Below are 24169 nucleotides of genomic sequence, written 5' to 3'. Positions count from 1 at the left end.
GAAGAAGTGTTAATTAGAGTCAGTGAGCAGAGGAATATCCTACACGAAATAAGAAAACGGAAGGCTAATTGGATTGGTCATGTTTTACGCAGAAACTGCCTTCTAAAAGAAGTTATTGACGGAAAGATAGAGGGGCGGATAGAAGTGACAAGAAGACGAGGAAGAAGACGTAAGAAGATGCTGGATGACCTTGGGGACAGAAGAGGATACTGTCATTTGAAGGAGAAAGCTCTAGATCGCATTAAGTGGAGGAACTGTTTTGGAAGAGACTGTGGAGCTGTCGTCTGACAGATTGATGATGATAATGATGAGGACTAAAACCAATCGTGTGCGTACCGACAAACATGTTATCAGAAAAATTCGTTTAGTGTATATACTAAAAATAATATTTGTTAATAAAAAACACTTAAACACAAACTTCGTGGCTTTAGTCCGCAAGCGAACTATACCGACCGGTTAAGTTAATCCCAATTTTAGCGGATATAGGGTGTCACGTGGTCAGCGCAACGAATCACCGTGGCCGTTAATTTCGGTTTTCTAGACCCGGAAAGAAATCGCTTAAATATGCTAAAGTCGATCGGGATAAGAAAGAAAAAGAATACACTTTGAAAAGTTTAACCGACTCTTGAGAAAGTGCTGAATAAAAGTTAAAACGTTAGTCTTGCTGTTGTTTATACTCCTCACGCTTCTGGGAAAAGGTTTATTATGTGCACATAACCGACAAAAGTCGAGTTCAACTGACTAATGCACTTGTCAGCCAGAGCCCCCAGTTTCTACCGAGTACCTCTGCGTACACAGTTGCAGTCCACGAAACCAGGTGAACCAGTCGTTCGGATTGTGCAGGGACTACGGTACCGAACTACTAGCCCGATAACAAACATGCACCTTCACATTTTGTCGCGAACTGTAACTCACTGTCTTAATTCAGTAACCTATACCGACAATGTTACCTGAAATATCGAGTGTGTCAGTATGTTGAAAATATAATCAAACTGTGTGTCATTTGATACAACTGTAATTTCCTCTCTGGTAAACATTTATTAAACAAAACGGGCCAGTGAAATTTGCTGTTAAGTAATAACAATGACAAGCAAATATTTTGAACTCATTTACTTTCGAAAAGAAGGCGCATAAGGGAGTGACGGTACAGCTCCATCACTCTTAACCTCAACAGTAGTTGGAGGCGAGGAGCCAGCTTCACACCCGGGTCGCTTTACTCCCAGGGAAAGAACACCTGCATCCATTCGCAAGGAGACTGGGTGAGCCCCAGAGCCGGTACGGACATTGTATATATGGGAAAATTTTTCTTATCCCCAATTGGGAATCGAACCCAGGCATCCAGTCCTTCGCTATACAGATCGAATTATCGTGGCTCGTCGTTAGGATTATCTATTTAATTGCCAGGACAGTACCTCAAAATAGCCGATTACAGTAGCCGCGCGGTCTAAGGCTCAAACGCTGGGGTCGTTGGTTCAAATCCCACTTGAGGCATTGATGTCTGTGCGCTTATTCTCTGTTTGTGCTGTCCTGTGTGTGTGCAGGTAGCGGCCTTGTAACGGGCTGATCCGTCGTCTAGGGAGTCCTACCGAGTGTGTAAAAAATCAAGAAACAAAAGTGGCAAAGGTCCAACAAAAGTACCGTAGAGCCATAGGCAGAGATATAAAAGGTAAATTTGTCCCAGTACTATGCCGTGAAGGTGTATGGGGGACTGGATGTATAGATACATTTTGACAGCTTCACGCCCCGGCCGCTTTACCCATGGGGAAAGAGCCCCCGGTACCCACTGGACAGGAAGGCTGGGTGAGCCCCAGAGCCGGTCTGGATGCTGTGTAGAAGAGAAAATTCTTGACCCTACCAGGACTCGAACTTTTACCCTTCTGTAGTCCAGCCCGGAGCCAGTCGCTATTCCGACTACGCTATCCCGGCTCCTAGTGCCTCGAAATATGTCACGGCCTCTTCCTTCCACAGTATTATCCAACATCCTGTCATCTGACTCTGTACGGTCTGAGCCACTGAAATAGTTGCCAATTAAAGCACAAATAAAAATAAAATGTCCTTACGTTAACAGCCTGTTCGTTTCTGTTGACGCAGACTATACTGAACCCGCAGCGTGTTAGTTGTTTTGCATATGGCACTGTCCTTGATATGTCACTCTTTAGGATTGTTTCGTAACAGATCGAAATACTCTTATTACCTTTGCCATGTTAATCCGTCAACATTCACTGCAAGTGCAAACATCCTACCAGATTACAGAGTTTCAATAAATTTCATAAATGACATCCTACCGGAAACAATAGCGACAATTACGTCAGAGTTTGGGGTGTTACTGCGGTATAACCTTCTGGGATATAACGTTGTGTATAGGTAAAAAGCTAAAAGGAAAAGCTATCCCTGTAACAGGCCGTGAAGGTCCATAGGGCTGTAAGATGTCGAGGCTCCCACATTTCTCTAGAGAACCGGCTCACAGATGGCGGTAAGGTTGTCGGCCTTACGCGCCGGTCGCCTTTTACCCCCTCAGGAAGATTTCTGGGACTCACTTCTGTTAGAGGCTGAGTCGACCCCAGGGCCGTAGTGCGGCTGGTATGATTAGGTAAATTGAAAAATGTACCTAATTAGGACTCGAACCCTCGGCCTTTCGGCTTGTAGCATAATGCCTCAACCAACTACGCTACCGCGTGCCCCTATAATGTTGTGTAAAAAAGTAAAGTTGTCCCTGTGCGTAACTAATTAAGCACTACGCCACGAAGGCGTATGGGGGAGTGGATGTACAGATCAACGTATTCTTGACCTCGGCACTAATTGGAGGTGAGTCGTGTGCATCATTCCCCGGGCGGTATACCCCCGGTACCCATAGAATAGGAGGTTGGGTGGGTCCCAGAACAGGTCTGGACGACTTGGAGAAAATTCTTGACCCCACCGAGACTCGAACTCCGACACCTCAACTGTCCAGCCAATAGTCATTCGTTATACCGACGGCGCAAACCGGCTCCTATATAACGCTGTGTAGTCTGGTGAAAGTCAACGAGACGTCTCGAAAGAACACATCGCCGCTGTCTTTAGTGTCGATGAGGACGCTGTGCAAGGAATAAGCATTAAGCTCTGCTTGCTGCCTGCTTAGTACTGGTTTCTTGCTTGGTTTACACTTCGGAACTGAAGAGAGGAGATAGTTACGTCCAAAACGTCGGCTGACTTTCACCAGACCACACCGCACAGTATTCCTTTACTAACTTTTCACTGCTCGCCCGCATTTTATTACAGTCTTTGCTGATTTCTTCCATGTGTACAGTAAGCCATAAGGTAATGCAAACAAACTATTTTCCATTCTTTACATCCCATGCCTACACTTTATCCTGTATATCTGCCCCTATTATGCAATTACAGCTTCGATATGTTCCATCTTCTGAGATATAACGACACGTAGTTCGTTGAAAGACAACAGACGTTTCAGACGAACATGTCACCCCCATCTTCAGGCTCAAAAAATAAACCAAGGAAGAAACTAGCCTGGAAATTCGGCGGTAAGCAGAGCTCTTCTTCGACCCGAAACGTAGATTGACTTCCAACGTACTACTAGGCGTTATAGCCCAAATGACAGAAATCTTCATAAGCATTGCTCCGAGAACCTCAAATCCTACAACTATGGCTTCCATTTACATTCCTTGCAATTCATTATCTACTAATAATTACACAATCTATCTCTCTATGGCTCTACATTCCTTCCGTTGGACCTTGACCGTTTTTCAGTTTCTTGGACGGGGGGATCAGCCCGTCGCATGGCCGATACCTATACACAGAACTACACAAACACAATAAACGTACACAGGCAACCATGTCTTGAGTTGGATTCGATCCCAAGATTCCAGCGTCAGAGAAAGCGAAGACAGTGCATGTCTTAGACCGCTCGGCTACCGTTACGAGCTTCAGCCGTTGCAATTCAGAAGGACTACACCAACGTCTCTTTTTCGACCGAGGCGTCGGGGTTCGATTCCCAGTAGGGGAAATATGTTTTTATCTTCTCTATAACGTCGAGACCAGCTCTGAGGCCCATAAATCCTCCTATACAATGGGCACCCAGGGCTCTCTACCCGCGGATAAAGCAGTCGGGGTGTGAAGCTCGCCGCTCATCTCGATCTAAAGCACAGTTCAAGAAGTGGCGCTTAATTAATTAAGCCCAGGGTTACCTTGCCTTTACATTTTTCCTTACAAATGCCCCTTTTAACATAGAGTGATTCTAAATTACTGTCGGGGTTTCCGTGGCCAGTAGGCAGAGGGTGAAGGCAGCTATGAACAACCCTCCAAACAGTCGTTTGTGGTATACCTAACTGCAAAGGAGCTCACCCAGTTAATTTTTGTGGGCTTCGAAAAAACGCTTCCTGGATCTTCCCGTTCCTTTTCGGTGCAGAACATTACCAGTCTCTTGAAATTTCTTTAACCAACGTCGGATAGCATCATCTGAAGGTGGATCTTTTCCACAGTGAGTTCTGTAACGACGTTGCGTTTTGATAACGGACTTTGTTTCGAAAAACCGAAGTACGCACATTGCTTTCTCATGAACAGTCGCCATTTTGAGGAATGACGTCATATTTTCTCCCAGACATCAATGCGGCGAGTACACCGTTGCCACATAAAACTTTCTGAGTTACGTTTTCATATTCCGTAGGCAGCGTTATTTTATTTTTGCCGGCTTGAAAATTACAGGCCATGGAAACGCCGACAATAATTTAGAATCACACTGGTTATGGGTCGTTTCAACTCGAGGCTACTATCGGTACGGGGGAAGAGAACAGAAAATAGCACCCGGCGTGATCACAACTGGCGACATCAGTTTAGAGCGGTCTGGGCCAATATGAATCTTGGTGTGAGCAGCAACTGTAATCAGCTCTCACTCATTTCTATGAACTTTAAAACTGTAATACATCAACTTTCTGTGCTTTCTCTTTCTGTCGTTAGCGGAGTTAAAGTGAAAACATGTATGTTGTGGGTTACACAAGTGTCATTCCAGCAAAACAAACTTAAGTTTGGAAACAGCGAAATGAGGGTACCATCCACGCCTCAGACTGAATAATACACGGTAAACAGATGAGATAAATGGGGAGTTGGGCGAGGAAACTAGATATAAATAGAATTTCAACTTAGTAATCAACAGGCTACAGGTGGAGAGGAGATATATCAACAGACACAAATAACTGCTGTGTAATCTCGAAACGTTTCATAGAAATTATGGAATAAGTGTGTATGTATGTCTAGGGTAATTACTGGACGGCCAAGGAATCACTGTTCGATTTCCGGGAGGGGCAAAATTTCCTTCTCGACGGCGTCCAGATCGGTTCTGAGGCCCAGCCAGCATCCTATCCCGTGTCTACCAGGGGCTCATTCCCCGGTGTAAAGCGACCAGGGAGTGCAGCTGACAACTCACCTCCATCTAGTGCCGGGATTAAGAATGCGTGGAGTCATGCCTCCACTCCCCCATACGTCTACATGACCCACTGTTTAACCAAACACATTACTTTTATGCTCACTTTTGTATGACACTTATATGATTATGGTAAGTTTTACAGTATCATTAAATAGATTATAAATAAATAATCACTTCTGGTGACTTCAGAGACAACAGAAAACCACGAGTTCCCGCCTATTCTTCTGGTTGTGTCCCTCTGGTCTCTTCCGATCCAGGTTTGGTTATAAAACAATTTATCCATTTTTCTCATAAAAAACGCAAGGGACAAGCGGTGGTGTAGCTGTACGAGGCACTATGTTACTACCCAGAAGGCTGCGCTATATCCCAGGAGACAGAACTCTTCATAACCACTGCTGTGAGAACCTCAGATCCTACACAGCGCTATATCCCAGGAGACAGAACTCTTCATTACCACCGCTGTGAGAACCTCAGATCCTACACAGCGCTATATCCCAGGAGACAGAACTCTTCCTAACCACCGCTGTGAGAACCTCAGATCCTACATATAAACAGTAATGTTATCTGACAATTGTTTTCTTTATGATAACCAAGCAGGTCAGAAACCTTCAGCGATGAAAAGAGAAGAGCAGAACAAGATGATGGCTTCATTAGCACATTTTACACTGTATGCACTTCGTGTACAGATGTTTTTGCTCGATACAGCTAATGAAATAATTAATTGTTTCTAGTCACATATGCTATGCTTTGTTTCAAGTATTGACTCACCGACTTCCCTTGAACTCTATTTCTTGCAACTGGAATAAACTAGTGTTTGCACCAAGGGTGACCAAATGTAAAATTTCTGGCGACCACCCGCTCAGGCTCGTGGTAGTTAAAGAAGGTCATAAAGTCTTAGTTCTAAGAAGACAAGGAATCGAAGGCGACAGACTAAGACAGACGCACTTGGGGATCTTCATTACGCATGGCAGCTGCATGTCTCTACGTGTGTGCAATGTCGTACAGGTCTAAATCGAGCGGACCATCTTGCAATTTCACACTGCGGTCACAGGAGCTTGGACAATTCTTCCGATGCGCGCATTTCACAGAAAATTTTATTATATCGTCAAGTGATTAGAGTGACTTTAGATGGGGTTTGAATTGGTAAATGGATTTATTGAACTATTACAGAATGTAACTACAACTACAGCGCTATCGCTGATTCACATATACCCTACAATTAACTACAGCACGCACTAAGTCTTCTCAGTCTGCTGTATCTTAACCGGTTGTCGCCTGGTAACGGCTTCGAACGCTGTAGCTCCCCCCAGCTTCCGTGTTCACGTCTTTACTGGCCGGCAGCTGTCTCACAACTAAGTGTAAACTTTTCTTGTTTATGTTTGTAAAACAACTCGGCACGGACCTCATAGAAAACACCTCTTAACAGTTCTATTGTTGCGTTACGCAGCTGTAGTACGGACCGCGTACAGAACACCGTTTACCAGTTACTACATTAGTGTGTGTTATGAATCTGTTGCGGTCATTACCTAGCAACGACCGTTCTTTAAAGGGTCTTTACTTAGCAACGGGTCTACATACTACAGTATTAACGATTTCCTTGCAATCAGTGAGTTTTATGCAAATACCATATAAGACATGACACCTATAATTTATAGTTACTTAGCAACAAATTTCATCCAAGACATTCATTATTCCGTCAGCTTAAAACTTTGAGACATAAGCCAGTAGGGACTACCTGCGTTTAGGTCCTTCGTGAATTAAAATGAATGTAAATAATTATAAAAAAAAACGGCGGATACCGAGTTTAATCACAATCTGTCAACAGTAAAATATATATCATAAATGTTCATTTAAGTTCATGAGAAAAGCTGTCTTTCAAGTGAACTGAACTAATGAAGTACTAACAAAACCGACTCAAGATATGTCAGCATAGGTCTACAGTATCGAGTTTGATCGAAGTTTCTCGATACATAACAAGACCGGAAAGGGTGTAACTCTGTTGTACAATGCACACAATTAATCAAAGACGCTCTCTGAAGTTTATTAACCTTACTTAAAATGAGAATACTAAAACGCAAATTCGTGGAAGTCTCCATCATGTAGAATTTCCAGAGTACTGGGAAGGGTTTACAGAATACACGTCTTAACTAATCTTTATCATGGAATGCTATGATTGAAAATCACAATAGCTCAACAATGTTGGCGGAAGTTCCCCGTATAGGACTTCAACAAATTGTGTGAAAAGTTTATGTGATACCTTGAAAAGACCATTTACGGTTTTACGTAAACTAGGCCTTATTGTGAAATACTCGTACTTACTTACTTCCTCATGGAGCTGAGCCCTTCTGGTCGAGCCGCCAATTCTGCAGCTACTCAAGAATTTCCCAGCATTTTATGGAACCCGAAGGTTCATTACCGTGTTCACAAGAGCCCTCCACTGGTCCCTATCCTGAGCCAGATCAATCCAGTCCATACCATCCCATCCTATCTAAGATCCAATTTAATACTGTCCACCCACCTACGCCTTGGTCTTCCCAGTGGTCTCTTTCCTTCTGGCTTTCCCACCAATATCCTATACGCATTCCTCGTCTCCCCCATTTGTGATACAAGCCCTGCCCACCTCATCCTCCTTGACTTGATCATTCTAATTATACTTGGAGAAGAGTAGAAGTTATGAAGCTCCTCACTGTGCCGTTTTCTCCAACCTCCTATCGTAAAAAACGTAAAGATGTCACTGTAATAGGCCGTGGATTCCCACTGGGTTGCGAGACGTCGAGGCTCCTTCATTTTCCACACAATCGGCTCACAGATAGCGGTGAGATTGTTAGCCTTATGCGCCGGCCGCCTTTTACTCCCATGAAGATTCCTGGTACTCATTTCTATTAGAGGGTGAGTCGACCCCAGGGCCATAATGCGTCTGGAAGGGTTAGGTTAGTTGAAAAATCCAACAATCTCATCGGGAATCGAACCCGCGAACTTCCGGCTTGTAGCATAGCGTCTCAACTAACTGTACCCACCCCCCGAAAGACTCGTACTATGGCTGAAAATCGAAATAGCCCAACAATGTCGGTGAAGTCCCCATACCGAATTTTACTTCTATTAAAAGGTTTATAAGCCACATGAAAAACTCAATTTAAGGTCATATGCAAAGTAAGCCTTATTATGGATATATATGGTTGAAAATTGGAACTCCTCGACAAACTTACAGTGGATGGGATGTCTTCTATTTCGATTGAACACAAAATCTGTCCAAATGTTTCGGCCTTGGAAATCGGTTACAGGCAGACAGACGAATAAACATGACTTTAACACGCGAGGCCCGTTTCTCTTTTGTAAGGAAGACCTAATATCCTGAAATTTCACCGTGCACCGGCTCTCTTAGGCACAAAATAGCGTACTAACCACTGCGGCCCAGCGATACTTCCTCCGTCCGTGGTGCAGTGCTGACACAAGCTCTGCAGTACTGAAGGTCACTACACAAGACAAATGGCCTCTTGACGACTGGGACAGCCGTCAGTTGGGCGTCATGTCTGAGTTGGCTGTGCGTTCCTAACGGCACCCCTGCACACTCCTAAGGGAGTGACACAGCAATCTTATCATCTGTTGCAGCCAGCCACCCGCCATCCGACTGTACTTCACTCGATGTGTCAGTCAATGTTTGTAAACACCCTCTATACGCACTAGCAGACGGCCCACAAGCAACTATTACATGTCAAGAGAGTAACATTAATTCTTATAAATGCTGTATATATAGCAACTATTGGAAATGACTGAATTATTCTTGTGGTGAGAGACACAAAAATCTTTACACCATACAGACTGGCGTAGCGATAATGTTCTGCATTTCTATTCGGTATGTACTCGCTTCAAATCTCGGCTGAGACAAAGGCTATCCTGATAGTTTTCGTAAGTTTCTTCAGTCCCTCAAGTCAAATGCCTGGATAATACCTTGATTAGGCCGGGAGCGCTGCCTTCCAAATCTTTTCTGCCTGGGAAAGTCAGTAAATAGGTCATAAATAGATATAAAACGTGAAACATGCGATATTCGAACCTGGAAAAAATATTTCATTTCTCGACATATCCTCCATCAACATTCATAAGACTTGTCTTTACCAGTGCGTCGAAACCTGCAGCATAGAAATTTTTTGACTGTTGGCTCAGCCACTTTAACACCTCCGTTTCAACCTCTTCGTCATCAGTAAAACGTCTTCTACCCAGCTGTGAACCGCTTCACTCGACAAATACTTCCCACAGTAAACAGGAAACATTTCTTTATGAATATCCTTTGCACTGAGACATTTTTTCCCACAAAAAACGCACAACAGAACGTTGCTATTCGGTATTATACTCCTCAAGCACGATCACCATTTTGACTACTGAAAGCAGACTCTGAACATGCGCGTCTGCCACCTAGACTGTCATGAAGCTGGACTGTGCTGCTACCTAGTGATACATACAGAAAACCTATTACGTCGATCACAGCTGTCTTACTTCCATCTGTGACCTATTTACTGACTCTCCCTCGCAATACAACATTCATCTATCATCCAACCATTCGATGCTGCAGGGTCTAACTACTTTAACTCCTCTAAACTAACTAACTACTCTAAATCACGTAGGTCTTATAACGCTTAACGCTGCAATCTTTTTTTTTTAATTCGCTTAGTGGGGGGGTGGAGTCCAACTGGGTCCACCTGGCACGGCGGCCACTGGTTGGTCTATTGTAGCCTGACCCAGGTGATTATGATGATGTAGAATTCGGTGGAATGAAGATTGGCAGGGGAAACCGAAATACTCGGAGAAACCCCGCCACAGCGCCACTTTATCCATCAAAAATCTCACTTGACCAGACCCCGGCCCGCCGAGGTGGGAAGCCAGCGACTAACCGTTTGAGCTATGGCGCGGCCTGTCTGTCTATTTACCCACCTACCTACGTCGGTCACGTACGTTGACAATTAATACTGCATGTTTCAAAACGTGCTTTAGTTTTTACTATTTTACTACACACTAGTTCATGGTGAATTAAGCAAATGAAAACTGTGAAGTTTTCCGTCCAATTTTCCCACATCATTCTTGGAACTACTCACTGAAGGAGAATCATCTGTCACGAGGCACAGAAGTTTCTTAAGTGGGAGTTCATACTTGTCAAGAATCTTATTCAGTTTACAGCAAATGTCGTCAAAAGTACCACAATGAACTGAAACTGCTACAGCACAGCCTTGAAACTCTTTACTAAGTATTTTTAATTTATATTTCAAATCACTGGCAAAGTCAATGACGCGTTCAGCCACTGCGCTCCAATTCCTACTGAGATTAATGTTCTTTCATGTTCTAATTTCTTCCTTTATAATGGAACATTTTTCGCAGTATCACTCGACTTACATAAGCAGACCTTCTGTCCCAAAGATTTACTGTATGATGCAATTAAATGAGACAAGGCATAACTCGTTTCCACTGTTGCTTCCCTTATCAGCCGCGCGTATATACACACATGCATTTGCAAGGGTTTTAACATGGATTTCAATTGACAGTTTTCCTACAACGTGTCACCTATGCATTTACAGCCCTTGCGGGCCTTGGCCGCTTTTTTAGTTTCATAATCTATTACACAGACGGTAGGACTCCTTGGATGGGGACCAGCCCGTCGTAAGGTTGCCACCTACACACAGAACAGCACAAACAGAGAATAAATGCACACAGACACCCATGCCTTGAGTGGGATTAGAACCCACGATCCCAGTATTCGAGCGGGTGAAGACGGTTCACGCCTTAGATCGCGCGGCCACTGTGATCGGCTAGAACATGTCATACATTTCCTTATTATGTTTCATAAGGATTTCTGCTGTAATCTTCATAACTGCTGTTGGCAAATGGAACACTGTGAAGGTAAAGGTTAGGTTGTCCCTGTACTTAACTAATTTAGCACCTCTCCATGAAGGCGTAGGGTAGTGGTCAGTTTCACACCCTTGTCGCTTTGCCCAGGGGAAATATCCCTCGGTACCCATTGCAAAGAAGGATGGGTGGATCCCAGAGCCTGTCTGGAAGACGGGCAGAGGAGAAAATCTTGCCCTTACCAGGACTCTTAACGCCGACCTCTCTGCCGTCCAGCCGTAAGCAGTCGCTATACCCCGGCTCTTCATGTGTAACCGTAGAGATAAAGTAGTGCACTTCGACTTGTCCTGAAATACACGGATCCTCCTCTTACATTTTGTGCTTCCTATCAAATACAACGGAGATCCGAGACAGCTCAGTCGGTGTAGCGATGGACGACGGGCTGAACGGCGGCAGAATCAAGGTCTGACTCCCGGTATTGGAGGTCAGAAGTTCAGACTGGCTCTGGGGCTCAACCAACGTCCTATCCGATAGGTACGGGGGCTATTTTCCCAGGTGATAAAGTGACTGGGGAGTCATACTGACTACTAACCTCCGTCTATTCCCGAGGTTAACATTACGTCTCTTAAACGTCTTCACGATTTGGTGCCTAATTCATTACCAGGTGACACTTTGCATTTCCCTTTTTTAAATAAGGCCCTGACGATCTAATCTGCTACAAAACCGCTTGACCAGTAAGAAATGACAGCGTCCAGACTGATTCTGGGGCACATCCAGCCGCCTATTCAATTGGTACCCAGGGGTAATGTGACAGGGACGCGAAGCTGACCACTCACCTCCATCTAGTGTCGAGTACCAATCCCCATGTCTTCACAGAATAATCTTTACCGGCAAGGAAATGGGCAGCACTGGAGTGCAGGACTTCATTACAGTAATTTCTCACCATCAGCGATAATTGCCTCTAGGGGAAAACTACAGCTGCTGTGTTGGCTTTTCATTTTCCTTACTTAATACTCGTAGATGGACCGCCTCTGTGGTCTAGCAGTGAGAGTACCTGGCTACAGATCCAGAGGTCCGGATTCGATTCCCGGCTCTACCACATGTTCTGAGAAGTAGATGGTCTGGAACGGGGTCCACTCAGCCTCCTGAGGATAATTGAGGAGCTATTTCAAGGAAATAGCGGCTCCGGTCTAGAAAACCGAAATTTACGGCCGTGGGGATTCGTTGCGCTGACCATTCGACACCCTCTATCCGCAAAAGTTGGCAATAACTTCGCCGACAATCGGCAGTCGCTCGGTCGGTATGGTTCGCTTGCAGACTACAGGTCACGGAGTTTTCTTTGTTTATAATACTCGTAGTTGTTCTTAAAATACCTATTGAACTATAGTGTCTGCAAGTTAAGGTGGGAAATTCGTACCAAACAGTCGGCTATTAGCTTAGCATCTCACCCCCGCCCCTAAACGTCTTACGACATGGAAAATCCATGGTCTTAACATGGGGAAAACAAGAATCGGGCCGCAATGGCTTTTGGTACGACTGACTGCTTGAGAGCTGTCAACAAAGCATCTCCTGGGCCGCATGCGAACCACGGGCCGCCAGTTTTACATGCTTGGCTTTACGTAGTCCACTGCCTATTCATATCTTCAATCATAAGTAACGGAAAAGTTTCACCAGTGTCCACGCACCACGTCGTGACGGTATATAGATGGCGTGGAGGCTAAGCCCTGCGCATGCCTAACCTCAGCAGTTACATGGAGGTGAGTGGCCAAAGTGACAGCTAGTTTACACCCGAGGCAAGACCCACTGCACTGGAGGCTGACAACGAGAAAAATGGCTGGCCTTACCCGCAATCTGACCAAGGTCGACTTGCTAGAACCCAGTCGCTTTACTGACTGAGCTATCCCGGATCTATTAACTCCACAGAGCAGAATCCTTCTTCACACAACAACAGGCGCTCAGTCAATAAATGTCTTTCATGTCTTTCATGGAATGTTCACACAAACTCGCTAGTGGACTCTCTCATCATGAATAAGAGGAATCTTCCTGAGATATAACGCCGTTTAGTCCGTTGAAAGTAAACGGACGTTTCGAAGGAACTCTGCTTGCTTACTGCTTCGTGCTGGTTTCTTACTTGGTTTATCCTTCGACGTTGAAGATGGAAGCGACACGTTCCTCTGAAACGTAGGTTGACTTCCACCGGACTACATGGCGCCACATCCCAGAAGAAAGAAAGAACCCTTCATAACCACCGCTGTGGAAACCTCAAATCCTAAAGATGACTCAAGCTCGTGACCTAAACCCCTGTTTCCTTAAGATCCGTTTTCACACAACCCTTCCATTTAAGCCTGTGTCGTCAATCAAGCTTCTTCCTTTCAGATTTTATATACATCTCTGTTCTCTCTCATGCTACATGCCACTCCAATCTCGTTTTCCTTGATTTGATCATCCCAATAATGTTTTATTAAGAATACAAATTTGGAGGCCTCTCGTTGCGAAGTTTTCTCAAATCTCTTGTTACTCTCTCCCTTTTGGGTCCAAGTATTTTCTTCAGTACCTTCTTCTCAAACGTCGCCAATCCATGTTCTTTCCTCAGTGCAAGAGAACATTTCAACAAACAAACAAACCCCGTGGTTTTAGTCCGCAAACGAACTATACCGACCGAGCGACCGCCGTTTGTCGGCGAAGTTAGTGACAACTTTTGCGGATAGAGGATGTCGCGTGGTCAGTGCAACGAATCCCCACGGCCGTTAATTTCGGTTTCCTAGAGCAGAGCCGCTATTTCCTTGAAATAGCTCCTCAATTATCATCACCTGGCTGAGTGGACCCTGTTCCAGACCCACTACTTCTCAGAAAAATCTTGTAGCTCGGGGAATTAAACCCGGACCTCTAGATCTGTAGCCAGGAACTCTGACCACTAGACTACAGAGTTTAAACACCCTTACAAAATTACAGGTAAAATAAGAGCGTTGCATATTTTCATCTTTACGTTTTTTTTTATAGCAGAAAGGAACTGTGAACTGAATATTACTTACTTTACTTACTTATTTACTCATGGAGCTGAGCTCTTCTGGAGAAGCCCCCAATTCTGCAGCTACTCAAGAATTTCTCAGTAGCTTATGGAACCCGAAGGTTCATTACCGTGTTCACAAGAGCCCTCCACTGGTCCCTATCCTGAGCCAGATCAATTACGTGGATCCCTTGTCACCACGGTATGGCGCGTCCTCAGGTTGCGGATGGAGGAGACGACCTCCAGGTTTGGAGGAAAGCTGCCAATATACTGAATAAGCAGTCGTGGACATCCGACAAGGGTTGGTCCTCCAGCTTGGGAGTTGGGCGTGGGGCTAACAAATCCTCACCGTAAAAAAATAAGCTTGTTACGAAATTAAACACAAGCCTCGACCTGAATAACAGCAAGAATTTAATCTGCTCTTCATTTCTCCATGAATGTAATCATGGTCCGTTACTGTCCTTCCAAAATACATATTTTCATTTTGCCATATGGTAGAAGAATCTGTAGGATGTCTCTATTTTTTGTCCCGCAGTCTTGATCTCGAAAATTACTTCAAATAAAATGTACTAATTCCCATTAGAAGTAACAGCTCACTGTTTCAAGAAAATATACACATTTCCAAGCTGGAGTTTACTTAACGAATAGAACAAATATTCATTCACAATAAGTACATGTTCTAAGGATTACTCTGAGGCAAAACAAGGATGGCGATAGTGGTCAAGTTTGAGGTCCTATCCTGCAATTTTTCGGAACAAACACGATCATTAAAAACATCAGTCAGGATAACCTGCCTCAGGTTCGGGATCTGAGCCCGGAACCTCCCGAATACGAAACAAGACACCGACATTCGGCCGTACTTTAACACTATAAATGCGAAGTATCGAAAATATCGATCTTTACAGAAACCTACACATCTGACAGCATGCGATATCTGTTGGCATTTCATACGAACTACACAGCCAAAAACCGTTCAGGAACGTTTTACGAAGTTTTTAGGGAGACTTTATGTATCCTTTATGATTTACAACTGAAAGATAAGCTACTCTGACAATCCAAAGTATCGACTTGGCACTGTACGGATTAGAGCCGGAACTTAGGGTTAACACGGTAGTTACTCCTTCCTTTCACCCTCTTCCCAGTTTATCTTCAAACGACAATTTCTCCATTCGATGTTACCTAACGTACGCGCGTAAGAAAACACAAACTACAGAAGACAAAAACGTCAAATTATTCTACCATTTGACGTTATGGAACCTATGCATCTCACAAAACGTAGGCAAACAAACCATTAACTACTAATACACAGACAAGAGACAAAGAGCAAGGTGATCTCATAAGCCAACTAACAAATATTGGGGAGGATACACAAACAGATGGAAAGGCACAGACGGATACACAGACAAGAGACAAACAGCAAGGTGATCTCATAAGCCAACTAACAAATATTGGGGAGGATACACAAACAGATGGACAGGCACAGACGGATACACAGACAAGAGACAAACAGCAAGGTGATCTCATAAGCCAACCAACAAATATTGGGGAGGATACACAAACAGATGGACAGGCACAGACGGATACACAGACAAGAGACAAACAGCAAGGTGATCTCATAAGCCAACCAACAAATATTGGGGAGGATACACAAACAGATGGACAGGCACAGACGGATACACAGACAAGAGACAAACAGCAAGGTGATCTCATAAGCCAACCAACAAATATTGGGGAGGATACACAAACAGATGGACAGGCACAGACGGATACACAGAGAGACGGACAACAAGGTAATCTCAAAAGCCTTCCTTTACAAATTAATGAAAGTAGGCAAAAAAAGGAAGTAAAATATAAAATTTTCCTTGTGCTCAATTACAGCACAACGCCATCAAGACGTATGAGGGGCGGAGGTGTAGCTCCATGTATACGTAATGTCAACGAATGATGTGAGTGGTCAGCTTCATGCCCCAGCCGCTCTTCCCCAAGGAAACAGCCCCCATTATCCACTGGGTACGTCTCAGAACCAGCCTGGACGCTGTGGGGACAACAATCTCATGTCCTTGCTAGGACTCGAACTCCGATTCCTCACTTGTTCAGTCCGCAGACTAGTCCGTATACCGACTGTGCTGCTCCAAATCCCGAAAACGGAAGTACAAGTATCATTATAAGATATACGTGTAGAAGGGTCGGGTGGGAGCGAATGCCAAAGAAGGAAAAACTGCAGCTTTCGTCTCCATATAGGATATTCAAAATGTACCCAATGAGCACAACAAAATGGCGGGTTCCGCCACGTCATACGTTCAGTTCTTCGTTACTCAGAACGATGGTCCCGTAGCTTCGTGTGGATTGACTGAATCTTGGCTTATAATTCCCTGGTACAGACAACATACAGAAATGTGAAAGCGTAATTTTCTTATTGAGCACAACGTAACCAACAAAACGCAGGTGTCTTTTTTTACATCCCCTCCCCCCACCAAAACTTAACTTTCACCGTCCAGTCAATACTAGTTGCAGTTTACAATCCGCACCGGGTGACACAAAACATATGCTTTACACGTTGTTGCAGTTTTCTTCAAAGAGAAACCAACGAAATAACGTGTCGAAGAGGAGGTGGCATATGTAATCACTTATCTGATACTTTACAACGAAATTATGTTTTATACACCTCGATTTTTTTCTCTCCTCTAAAATATGACATCAAAAAATCCCAAGAGAATTAAGAAGGGCTTTGTGGAACAGAATGGACTGAACGGAGTACTTGCTTTTGATGACGATAATTTGTTGAGAGGCCGGTCACGGGAGCCGAGGGCTGTGCACTGTCTTCGCTCGCTCGGAAGCCGGGATCGTGGGTTCGAATCCCACTCAGGGCATGGATGTTTCGTGTGTATGTGTGTCTTCCTGTGTTGTGTACAGGTAAGAGGCCTTGCGACGAGCTGATCACCCGCCCAAAATTCTACCGAATGTCTAATATCTAGTAAACCGAAGTGAAACGAAGAGTTTCATGGAGGTAGGCCAAGGCCCAAATTGGGGTTGTAATGTCAAAGGGGGGAAAAAAACTGTTGAGAGTAAATTATCATAAAAATACAGAACTGTTCGTAACGACATCGGGAACAACGCCAGATGATTCTGTAAGATATAAATTACGTTAATGTCGATACCCTTGTTCCGCGAAAGATCTGTTAAGTACTCAAAATAGGGATAACGTTAACAAATATTGGAAACAAAGTCTAAATCAATAACATTAGGTCCTACATTAAAATCTGGTTAAATTCAATCCAAGGACGCAATTCCACATACTAAACTAATATCTTACACTACTTTACCCTAATTTAACCTGTTCTTAGCGATGCCACATTAAAATCTACTTCAAGTAATCCGATAGGAAGCAACACTACTTGGACTCGATCAACATGAAGCTGCGCAGATTCATGCTGGAGTCCAGGCAACCAGAGAATAAGGCTCATAACGCCTTAATAACATAAAGAACGCGAAGTAAAGTACTACTTTGTTGAACACGATTAAGTACGTGAAGAAGAAACCGAACCAGAATAAAAACTCGATATCGGAGTCGAGGTTCTTTCCGAAGATAACCGTGTCATAGCGCCTGTATATTACGTGGGCTGTGATCACTGCATTGGCAGAAGCGCATGAATGCAGCACACGGCTACTAAAAATTCTGTCCGGTCAACGTAAGTTTAGAGAGAACAGCCAGCGACAGACGTGCGCTCTATCATGAGGGATTAATAAGCCATACGACAATCCTACGCGAAACAGTTGTACGTGCTACAGAGATAATGTAGCTCTAGACTGTTGATCCCAGAGGAACGTTGCATCCACGAGTCCTTTCGAAGCTCCGAGGCAAAATCAATGGTCCTAGATTCAAACAGGGCTTCTTACAGCATAATGTCCAATGCAAACTACAATCTAATCCTGGCCCCTAAGGGACCTGACGATTGCTTTAGAAACACTGTCGTGATAGCAAGACGTGGTGAGGAACGTCCTTCTACAGTAGAGTCAACGAAAGAATACACAATGGTAGTGGAGGTAAAAATCGCATGCCTGCCCCCGCCCCCACATTGTATGGCCTTAGACGGCGGGGACTGATGGTAGTGGGGGAAGACACGCTGAGTCGATTCTTTCGTTGACTCAATTATAGCAGTTGTCATCGGCAAGCCACAATTGTACCACATCGAGTTATCTGATGTCATTGAGACCGAAGCGTCACCGACACAGCTAACATGATTACAATCTCTATGAGCTGTTCCATAACATATATTTTAGGCACGTTTCCAAACAACGCTTGCCGTAACCAGCAGCACAAGAACATGTTCTGATAGCGCTAGTCAACATGGCACTGGTAACGTAAAACAAAACTTATAAAATTAGTCTTGATATGCTGGTTCCAAATCCGAACACAAAAACTTTCCATTGCGTGACACATTTGTGTATTTAATTTGAGACAAACAGGCCATTTCCCATTCTTATAATTTTGTGTATCACTTTGTTAACCATAATTCAATTACGGGACATGCGGTAGCGTAGTTGGTGGAAGCACTATGCTACAAGCCGGCAGGTCGCGGATTCGAGTCCCGATTAGGTGGATTTTTTCGATTTACCTAATTCTTCCACCCGCACTATGGCCCTGGGGGTCCACTCGACCTCTAAAAGAAATGAGTACCAGGAATCTTCCTGGGGGGGTAAAGGGTGGCCGGAGCGTAAGGCTGACAATCTTACCGTCATCTGTGAGCGGACTGTCTAGAAAATGTGGGAGCCTCGATGTCTTACAACCCTGTGGGCCTTCACGGTCTTTTACAGGGATAGATTAACCTTTTATAACACAATTATAATTTTATTTAAATAATATATTATGTAATTATGTTAAACTGTCTTATTATAAGTAGGGGGTTATGTAGGTGGCATTCATACGTCTTAAATATAAAAGAAATATACGGGAAGTTACATAACTGACTAAAAATATAGGACTAGAAAATGCGCGTGTTAAGGCTTCTTGACACTCTTGTGATCAGTGTGTACCCAATTTGGCCAAAAATAACTTCCTTCATATACAATATAGAAAAGTGATGATTGTTGTGCTACATTACTCGGTTTCGAAACAATTTCTTATCGACAATTATATCCAGAAAATTTGTCTAAATACAAATTTGACTCAAAGTGGACGGACATGTTTTACAAATTTACATGCACGTCTGAATATCTTATAAGAGACACAGGTCTACTTCGACAAAATCTTTCCATGTCGTGCGTAAAAGCCTAATTTTAAAACATGCACAGCTGTAACCTCACCTGTTATTTTATACGGGCGTGAAACAATATCTCATCGAGGGGGTTCGAGTGGCGGTAAAATTTCAGACTCCTATTCTGAAGTTGCTCTGTTAGAATCTAGGCCAGAATACTGGATATCCTTAGGGTATTCGTGGCTTTCCTCAGTCCTTCCAGGCATATGCAGGCGTAGAACCTCAGTCTGACTGAAAACTCTTCCTTCTAGAAATCCTTTCCCAAGTCATCAATCATCCGACGCTATATAGTTTAGCGTCGTAAGATATCCCAAAGAAAAAGAACCTTCATCTCTCGTTCTTAAGGAATTTATTTCGTGGTTTTTCTCAGTCCATTTAGAAGTTTCTGAAATAGTACATCAAATAGGGAAGGCTACCTCATTCTCTATCCGTACGCCAATAGCGTTAAATAATTTAAGGCCACGACAAGACTCTTCGAATATTATTTACTTTCCCCGATTGCTCAGTTAGGGAGGAAGTTGCTAAAACCTTACCTGATCTCCTCCCTACTCGAGGGATCAGTCTCTCGTAAGGAATTCTGCCTATCGCTAATTTCCATGGCGCAAGGTAAAGAGGGCAAATACATCTTCTAACACACAATGACTTGAGAGTTGGTACAATCACCTCTACTTCCTTTCACTAAGTGACGCCACTGCACACACGCCTCTCTGTCAATAGTTGCCTGCACGAACGCAATTCAACAGTAATAAGCAAACAAGACAACAATAATCAAACTGGAAACAAATTAATATGCAGAAATTAACTCAGTATTCCCTCCGCGACCTTCGAGAAATTATTTTTCAACAAGCATTCCCACCTGTAACTGCATGTTAGTTAAACTGACAGTAGCAAAAAAATTTGCCAAAGAAAAGAATGCGGACCGTTATACAAGTGGTATCTTTCGTCGTGTTAAGAGGCTACTCTAATTCCTATATATATATATGGGATGGACAAAATACTGGAAACGAGGAACTGAGGAACAGAATTTGATTGCGTTGGCTACAATGAATGTGCTACCGTTTGTTTACACTCTGTAGTGCTCGTGTAAGTGTATTTGCGATTGTGTTGAGTAATAGTCCGTGTGAAAGAATCGTAAAGTGGGAGACTCCGATTTTTAAAAAGGAGAGATCGTTGGTGAGAGTTTAGCTGAAGCATATGTGACAAAATGCCACATTATTACGTAGCAACGGCTGTTGTGTAGCTGCTTATTTCGCTGTCCCTGCCTAACAACGGGCCTACATGCCATAATATTGTGCCGTGTAGGGGGGTTTTGTGTGACTTATAAACGGGCTCTGGACTGGATGATTGGATTTACTGACAATACATTCAACTCGGGACTACAGGTAACAAAGCGCCATCATTAATTTCAGCAATTTACAGTTCACCGTTACACACGCACTAGGGTTCTCAGTCTTCACTAGTCGTATCCTGGCAACGGATTTATAACAGTCTCACTATCACTGCAGGGAACACAAAGTCTTCCATGCACAGTCTAATCATCTTCGACTGCTTACTCTCTCAATTCTATGGTGCATCTGCCAACCCTGGAACTGGACTCAATTCTACTTCCTCTACTCCCAAGCTCATATCCTGACAGACTGACGTCTCAAAACTCAACTGACTAACGATTTGTACCTTTTACAACCCCTCGGCACAGACCACGCAGAAAACACAGCCTCTCTATTGTTGAGAAGGCGTGTTTATTGCGTTGTTGCTTGAGCATTCGTTTCCGCAGGAATATGTTTACCGAATAATAGCCTATAAACTGACGTCTCCTCTGATTTCATTATTCCGACTTTCGGGCGTCATGTCACAATATATGAGTATTAGGAATTACGCTTCTCCATATCGCGGTACTTCTTATACGCCAAGACTTTCTTATTCGCGATCATGAGACCTATTATGTTACATCTCATAGCTCACGCACTTACTACCACTTTTTTTGAAACCCGAATATATAAAAATAAATAATTCGAATAAACAAAATGAGTACGTTGGCTTAAGCGGCAAAGCTTTTGATTTATATCTGAAAAATGCCTTGATCGAATCTCAGCTGAGACATCGGATATCCTGACTGATATTTTCGTGGTTTTCCTCAATCCTCGCGGGCAACTGTCAGGAAATTACCTCATATCAGACCGAGACCGGTTCCTTCCACATCCATCTACTTCATTATTGACTGAACATCACGCCATTTAACGTTACACAGTCTGACCTACTGACAGTGTCGTTAAACGGTAAACATAATTTAAAGAATATGAATTAGCAGTATCTTGCTGCGACATTTGTTCACGAATCTTAAATCATGTTACCTCACATAAAGAAGTTTGCATATTTACTCATAATTAGCGTCATTATCTAAGGGTCCGTAACAAATGAAGTTTTTCTTTCAATGGTTCTTCCAGCCCATTCAGGGCCCAGGTCTCTTAATCATTTTTCACAGACGGTAGAACTCCTTGTACGGGGGATCACACCGTCGCAAGGCCTCTAAATACACACAAGAAAACACAAACACAGAATAAACGTATACACATAATAAACATCCATGCCCCGAGTGGGATTCGAACCCACAATCCCAGCGTCCGAGCGAGGGAATACAGTTCATGCCTTAGACCGCGCGGCCACTGTGACCGGCGTCCCAAATAAACTAGAAGATGTTACTACATTAGTAATATCACTGTTTTCTTATTAACACTTAATCTCTCAAACAGTGTGGGGCAGAGAATAGGATTACTTATTTATAAAAATGGAAACGGATTTAAAGTCAAATTTCGTCATATCTCGCTAAATCATATTTTAAAACGACCATGAGAAAGACCTTCTACATCCTTTCCAATTCATCCTTCGGAACCATCCACGGTGTTAACCAATGCATGTGAATAGTAAATACCAAGAACCAATTAGCCAATCACTCATTTCAAAGCCACATCAACGGTAAGAGCATTTTAAACTACTATTCGAGTATGAGATGAGCGGGGCACGCAGCACGCATTGGAAAAAAGAGAAATACATTCCAAGTTCTGGTGCGAAAACATGATAGAAATAGTCCAATAAGAAAGGCTAGGTGTACATGGGAGCATAATATTACAAGAAGTTCCGGGAAGAATTAATCGTCTGTTTTCCTCTGATATAAGGAACGCATATAAAATGGAAAAATTAGTGGGGTACACAGAGAGCAAGGTACTATCATAAGGCCTAAAAAAAGTAAGGAGGGACACACAGAGAGACAGACACAGAGGTAGATTAACAGGTGAACCCACAAAAAGGTAAAGCTATCCCTGTAACAGACCGTGGAGACCCATAGGGTTGTGAGACATCGAGGCTCCCACACTTTCCAGACAATCGGCTCACAGATGGTGGTGAGGCTGTCAGCCTTGCGCGCCGGTTATCCTTCATCTCCAGGAAGATTCCTGGTACTCATTTCTGTTAGAGGCTGAGTCAACCCCAGGGGAATAGTGAGGCTGAAAGGATTAGGTCATCTGAAAAATCCAATGATCTCATCGGGAATCTAACCCGCGACCTTGCATGCTTGTAGCAGAGTGCCTCAACCAACCACGTTACCGCGTGCCCCAGATGAAATCATACGCCTCCTTTCATTTTTTCAAAACAAGGAAAGTGGGCAAAAAGTGGATATTAAAAAAAACGAATACTGAGGAATGTGGCCTGGATTAATCTGGATCAAGACAGGAACCGGTAGTGGGCTCTTAAGAATAAGATAATGAACATTCTGGTTCCATAAAATGTGAGAAATTTTTTGACTGGTTCTACAAATATTAGCTTCTCGAGAATGACTCTCCTTCATAGAGTTAGTTAGCACGAACGTGGTGATATCTAAGAAGACCTAACATAGTCCTGAACCAATTCCCCAAATTCTGGAATGAAAACCGTTCCCTGATGACCTACTTTGGATTTTGTTTTTATTGCGGAAATGGACCAGTATTCCTGCTACTACTCCGGCAGACTGCGAGATTCAGGCTCGCCTTTCACATTCTTGAATGTGTCCATATCAATTACCTCTCTCTGATCTGCATAAGGAGACTCGAAATCCCAGGACTAGGTTACCACCAGCATCGCTTTCGTATCACGGACACGAGGCTGACACAACCAGATCAGGGCCTGCAGTCCACGCGGTTTCTGACAGAACAACATATGTAGGTCAAGATTGCTCATTTGTTGTGGTCAACAGTCCATTCTTCATGGCCAGAACACTTCAACACACATCATAATCCAACGACTTTCTCCTACATGGATAAAGCGGCCGGCGAGTGAAGCTACAACTAGCCTCCATCTAGTCCTGAGTTTCAGAATACGTGCGGCTTCATTTCCCATAAGCACTCATGGTGCTGTGCTTCATTAACAAGAAGTTCTGGGAACAACTATTCGCCTACTTCCATGATACGACATGGATCGCGCAGAAAACGGCGCCTCTAACATTTCCTCATAGCCACGGGAACGTGTTTACTGAGCCGTTACCTAGTAACAATAAGGGGATACACAGGCAGGCCCACAGACTCTCCTTTGTTACGACATGCACCGCACACAGAACGAAGTGTCCAACAAATCTTAGACGTGGTACAGTCATTAAGTTCGAGGAATGTGGTTTTATCTCATCATATTACA

The 24169-nt window shown here is 43.6% G+C and overlaps 1 protein-coding gene across 2 annotated transcripts in view; it reads right to left on the bottom strand.

Annotated features, from left to right (window-relative positions):
• LOC111863425 (AF4/FMR2 family member 4) overlaps positions 1 to 24169 on the bottom strand; it is a 460597-nt gene that overhangs the window by 399895 nt on the left and 36533 nt on the right. Inside the window, exon 1 of one of the 2 annotated variants that reach the window (XM_033751058.1) lies at positions 8819 to 8879. The exons of the other annotated variant lie outside the window; for it this stretch is intronic. The gene's annotated coding sequence lies outside the window, so the exon portion shown is untranslated. Of the gene's footprint in view, positions 1 to 8818; positions 8880 to 24169 lie in introns of those variants that run through there. 2 annotated transcript variants of the gene reach the window in all.

Source organism: Cryptotermes secundus, unplaced genomic scaffold (genome assembly GCF_002891405.2).
Source record: "Cryptotermes secundus unplaced genomic scaffold, Csec_1.0 scaffold964, whole genome shotgun sequence".
Classification (NCBI taxonomy): domain Eukaryota; kingdom Metazoa; phylum Arthropoda; class Insecta; order Blattodea; family Kalotermitidae; genus Cryptotermes; species Cryptotermes secundus.
Note: the sequence above shows the minus strand (reverse complement) of the source record. Positions and strands in the feature narration are given on the sequence as shown.